The sequence below is a fragment of the Mirounga angustirostris genome, unplaced genomic scaffold (assembly GCF_029215605.1).
Source record: "Mirounga angustirostris isolate CCGP_5_RB_7025 unplaced genomic scaffold, mMirAng1.0.hap1 SCAF_1, whole genome shotgun sequence".
Classification (NCBI taxonomy): Eukaryota; Metazoa; Chordata; class Mammalia; order Carnivora; family Phocidae; genus Mirounga; species Mirounga angustirostris.
Window position 1 is genome coordinate 16,438,174 of NW_026991709.1, and position 6,154 is coordinate 16,444,327.

Below are 6,154 nucleotides of genomic sequence, written 5' to 3' on the forward strand. Positions count from 1 at the left end.
TTTAAGTGTACGGTTCAGTGAGTTTTGCCAAATGTATGCACTTGTGTGACCATCATCCTAATCAAAATACGTAACATTCCCAGTACCCTGAAAATTTCTCTCCTGTCTCTTTGTAGTCAATCACCTGTATCCTCAGCCCCAGGCAACCGCTGCTCAGAATTCTGTCATTATAGATAAATTTTACCTATTTTAGAATCTCATATAAATGGAATCATACAATAATTTCTCTCCTGTCTCTTTGTAGTCAATCACCTGTATCCCTAGCCCCAGGCAACCGCTGCTCAGAATTCTGTCATTATAGATAAATTTTACCCATTTTAGAATCTCATATAAATGGAATCATACAATATGTGTTTTGTGCTTGGAGTCTTTTGTTCATCATAATGTTACTGAGATTGATTTGTGTGGCTGCACATTTTGGGAGCTGGCTTCTTTTTATTGTTGAGCAGTATTTTATTAAATGAATATACCACAATTGGCTTATCCATTCACCTGTTAATGTACATTTGGATTGTTTGTAGTTTCTAGTTATTATGAATAAAGCTGCTATTGACATTCATATACAAGTGTTTCTGTGAACTTATATATTTTCATCGATTAAGTGCCCCGCAGCAGAATTGTTGGGTCACATATTAGGTATATGAGTGGGTTGGGTTTGAAGTGGTATGCTTTTTTAAAAAATTGAGATATATCTGACAATTAAGAACTGTATATAATTAAAGTGTACAATTTGATGTATGTATATATTGTGAAGTAATCATCACATTCAAGCTAGTTCACATATCCATCACTTCAATTACCACTGCCTTTTTTCCCTAATAACTAGTGATCTTGAGCATCTTTCAAATGCTTGTTGGCCATTTGTATTTCTTCCTTTCTTCAAATCTTTTGCCCATTTCTTTATTGAATTGTTTATTATTATTAAGTTGCAAGAGTCCTTTTATTATGATATAACCCTTTTTTTGAATATGAGTATTACAAATATTTGCTTTCAGTCTGTGGCTTCCTTACCAGGCTCTTAACAGTGAATTATCAAATATTTTTTTAGTATCTATTTTATTTGTTCTGTTGGCTCCTTAGCTGTATTTCTTTTTATTAAATTTTAGTTTTTGCTCTAGGCCTAAAACTTAACAAAGTTTACTTAGAATCATTGTGAGGCTACTTCACACTTCATGGATCCTAGTTAACAGTTACCACTTCTCAATGCAATAAACTTACAATAGAATAATTCTATTTCCACCATCCTTTGTACCATTTTGTGGTAAAAACTCCACCTTTAAATGCTATTATTTTTGTTTTAAATGAGCAGTTGTTTTTTTAAGGAAATTGTGAGAACAACAAAAATGATTTTGTATTTACACACTTATTTACGATTTCTAGTGGTTTTCAATTCTTATAGAGTTGAGTGTCTGTCTGATGGCACTTTTTTCCCCTGAAGCTTGAAGAATGTCCTTTAAAATTTCTCTTAGTGCAGCTTTGCGCAGTGGCAGTATCGTAGCCAATGAGGTTTATCCGAGGCGCGATTATTGCTAATTGAAAACTTTTCCCAAAATTTCTCTTAGTGCAGATTTGATACTGACAAATTCTTTCAGCTTTTATCTTAAAATGCTGTTTTGGACCGTTGCTTTTATAATATATGTGCAATGGATATATTTACCCTTGTAATTACACTTCTGGTCTTCATTTCTCTGTGTAAATCCGTATGTCTGATATAATTTTCTATATACCTGAAGAATTCCCCCGAACATTTCTTTTAGTGTGGGTCTGCTGGTGAGGAATTACTTAAACTTTTGTATGTCAGAATAAATCTTCATTTAGCCATCATTTTTGAAAGATATTTTTGCTAGGTATAGAATTGTAGGTTGACATTTTTTTTCTTTCAGTACTATGAAGGTGATTCATTTCACTCTTTTTACTTCTGAAGAGAAATCTGCCATCATTCTTATTCTGGTTCTTCTGTATGTAATATTTATTTTTCTCGGTTGCTCGTCAAAGTTTTTTTTTGTGTATGTGTATCTCTGGTTTTGAGTAATGTGATTATGATATGCCTTGGTGCAGTTTTCTTTATATTTCTTGCAGCTGAGGTTTGTTAAGCATCTGTCAGCTTATAGATTTTACAAATTTGGAAAAAAAATTGGCCATTCATTCTTTTTTAAAAATTTTTAAAGATTTTATTTATTTATTCATGAGAAACAGAGAGAGAGAGAGAGAGAGAGAGGCAGAGACAGAGGGAGATGCAAGGGAGCAGGGAGCCCAATGCGGGACTCAATCCCAGGACTCTGGGACCATGACCTGAGCCAAAGGCAGACACTCAACCATTTGAGCCAGCCAGGTGTCCTGGCCATTCATTCTTTAAATATTTTTTCTCTTCTCCCTTTTCTCTACTTTACTTTTGGTTGTCAAATTTCACATATATTAGGCTGCTTGAAGCTCACTGATGCTCATTGTTCATTTTTATTTTTTTAGGATTCTTCTTTCTTTTTTTTAAAGATTTATTTATTTTAGGGAAAGAGAGCATGAGCAGGAGGGGCAGAGGGAGAGGGAGAATCTCAAGCAGACTCCACACTGAGCATAGAGCCTGATGCGGGGCTTGATCTCATGATCCTGAGATCATGACCTGAGCTGAAATCAAGAGTTGCATGCTCAACCGACTGTGCCACCCAGGAGCCCTGAGGATTCCTTTTTCTGTGTTTTACATTAGATAGTTTCTATTGATGGCTTTAACTGTACTATTTTTTGCATCCATAATATCTAAATGCTGTTAATTGCCTCTAGTACCTTGTCTTATGAACTAGCTGCTTTGGTCTTCCTAGACTCCTATCTGTGTCCTCAACCCAGGGCGTTGCTGGTCTTTGCATATGTTCCATCTTGCTGAGCCACGATCTAGAAAAATCTCTCAAGGCAGCAATCTGAGCAATTGTTTCTCATCTCTCATCTTCCATTGCCTGATATCAAGTTCTTAAAAACTGTTGTTTCACATATTTTTTTCTGTTTTTGGTTGTTTGAGGTAAGAGGCTAAATTGGTTCCTATTATTCTATCTTGCCTGGAAGTGGACATTTTTAAATTGCTTTTTCATGTTGCTCTTTCAATTTGACCATTCTCAAGCTATTTACAGGTTTATTTCTAATTATAAGCAGTTTTAATAATAATAATACCTTATATTTGTATAGCATTGTAAAATGTATGTGATATTTTCAGGGGTGCCTGGGTGGCTCAGTTGGTTAAGCCTCTAACTCTTGATTTTAGGTCAGGTCAGGATCTCAGAGTCCTGAGATCAAGTCCCACGTTGGCAGTCTCTGCTCTCTGCTTCTTTCCTTCTCCCTCTCCCTCTGCCCCTCCCCCCACTCATGCTGCACTCTCTCTTTCAAATAAATAAATACATCTTTAAAAAAGTAAGGTTTATGTGATATTTTTAGTTTTCTAAAAATTTAATAATTATGGTATAATTTTATTTGACAAATAAGGTCACAGAAAAAATCTTTGAACTTCAGTTTTCTCTTAAGCAAAACAAGTGAATTGGATTGGCATCACTTTAGGGTTTCTACATGTTAATAATATTTTCAAAAATTTTCCAAAAAGTCTGTTTTTATTGCTGAGCTTGTTTTAATATGAGTTCCACAAGTATCTGTTAAGAGCCATGCTATTCTGGAATTGCCAACTTCTTGAATAATTCTTTTCCTGAAATAAACCTTTTTCTTGAAACAAGATAGCTCTGCAAAAGAACTTACCTGTTTTGTTTTCCAATCAAACTTCTCTTACCATTTTCAACTGATGCATAGTCAGAGCTCAGTGGTGATGTCACTCTTTTCTAGCTGATTTCAGTAAACTAAGTGAATGACTTAGCAAGTGGATTTGCAAAAAGCTAAAGGCCATTTTAATAACGAACCAAAATATGGTAAAGACAAATCTATCCACTTACCAGACAGAAATGATTAGACCCTGCCTTTCTTCCCCAGTTAAGTTAAAACCTGGCATCTATGGGTTTTTTCTGCTTAATACAGGAGAAGCCCAGACCAACCACAATGTGTGGTCTATAGCTGGCCTCTTTGGTGCTTGGTGTGGTCACACTGAATCATGGGTTAGTCTGGGTGCCCCAGGTGCAGACAGACCATATGGCACCTTGCTTTTTCTGTTGTCATATCTGACTTTCTGCCCCAGGTTCCTGGTTAGTGTTGTTAGTCCTAACTGGGCTCTCTTCCAGATTCTAGCCCATTGAATGAGGGACTTGATAGTCTTCTCAGCTCTTTCCGGAGTCCTTCTCTGGAGTCCATAGATCTCAAATAGTCAAACTCCTCTCCTAAACTTGTTGGGAAACTGATACCAAATAGACCACTAACTTGGAATGGTAATGGCATTGGCACCAGACCCTGACTGTATGATCACTGCTGGGAAACCAGTGCAGCCACCTTCCTCTTGTTAGACTGTATTTCCCTTGAATGTCAGCAGCAATCCATCCCCACATCTCTGTTTTAGTCCTTGCTCTCTTATCCTTTATTTTCGATAGGAATGGAAGAATGTGACTTCTTATGTTTTATGAAGAGAAGTGATTAACTTAGAATTGTGTCAAATAGCAAATTTTTATGCTCTCTCTAGGATGATGGGACATTTTGATGGACAGAAGGAGCTCCTTCACCATGGCATTCAATATTCCTGTGCTTTCTCCCGGATAAAATCCTAATGTAACTTTATGTCTGTATTTTAGGTTTCACAAAGACTAAAAATAAACATTTCCTGTTTCCTTTTGGAAGAAGGATCATAAATTTTAGTTAATGCTGTTAACAAACATAAACTAAAATAGTTTGCTGATACAATAGTAACTTCTTCTGAGTTTCACAGACTTCTCATTTTTCCTTATTCATGAATCTGAAACTGTTAGCATTTGCTAGGCACTGCAAGTTGGCATTAGAATTTTAAGATATCTCCTTAGATTTACTGAGTCATGGTGTTTATCTCAGATTATGGTTTGTTGGAATCGTAGTTCTTTAATGTTCTATTGATTTCGTGTTATCCTTAGTCCTAAGCAACCCAAACCAGAATTAAAACCATATTACTGTAATAGGAACATTTATTATTGTTGACAATGGAAAAGAAAGGAAAGCACTGAATCAATAGTTCTATTCAGCCTTTTTGCAATGAAGATGGTCTGTCCATGCAGTGTTTTAAATGACTGCAAGAGAAGGTGTAATAAAGGAGAGCAGGTATAAAATGAATATTTTAATGGTAGCCAATGGGTAGGGAAGACTAAGAGCTTTTTTACTAGTCTATGTTAGTATTTTTGGGAGAAATACCAATGTGAGGTAAAATGAATATGTCACAAATATCTGTTACAGTGTCATGTGATTTGGTGAAAGTGAATTCAATATACAGAATTGTAGGAAATTTGCTTTAGCTTTGATTTGTTATTTCAATTTCTTTATGTCACCTTATGGTATTTACTTTATGTGCTCTTAAAGATATGTAGCCAGAAAATGACTTTCATAAGACTTAAAATTATATGAGCTATAATTCTTATCTGAAACCAGTGTGTTAGTTCTCCAGGCTGCTATCATGAGGTATCACAGTCTGGATGGCTTAAACAACAGAAATATATTTTCTCACAGTACTGAAGGTTAGGAGTCTGAAATTAAGGTGTTGACAGGGTTGGTTCCTTATGAGGGCCATTAGAGAGGCTTCTCCTCCTTGGGTTGTAGATGCTCATCTTCTCCCTGTGTCTTTGCATCATCTTCCCTCTGTACATGTCTATATCCAAATTTCCTCTTGTTACGAGGACACCAGTCATAGTGGATTAGGACTTATCTTAATGACTTTATTTTAACTTAATCACTTCTGTAAAGTCACTCTCTCTAAATACAGTCACATTCAGAGGTACTGGGGGCTAGGACTTCACATGAATTTTTTTTGGGAGACACAATTTAGCACACAACAACCAGAGCAGATGGAATACCCCACCAAAAAGTTGGTTTATGATGATGTATAAACTTAAGGTCAGAAATTTTAAGAACTGAAGTCTAATATCACATTGTTATACTAGTTAGTGTTAAAAATGGTCACTAGTCTTGAGTGAGATGTGTGCCAATATATGATCAAAAAGTAAAAGTGTTTTCTTGAGGGCAAGTGTTTTTGTATAAGTGAAAGGATGAGTTATGGGACAGG

General features: G+C 35.7%; 1 pseudogene; it reads left to right on the forward strand.

Moving 5' to 3' along the window:
• The first annotated feature begins 1,472 nt into the window (after nucleotides 1–1,472).
• LOC123834911 (U4 spliceosomal RNA) lies at nucleotides 1,473–1,605 on the forward strand (annotated as a pseudogene).
• The last annotated feature ends 4,549 nt before the right edge of the window (nucleotides 1,606–6,154 follow it).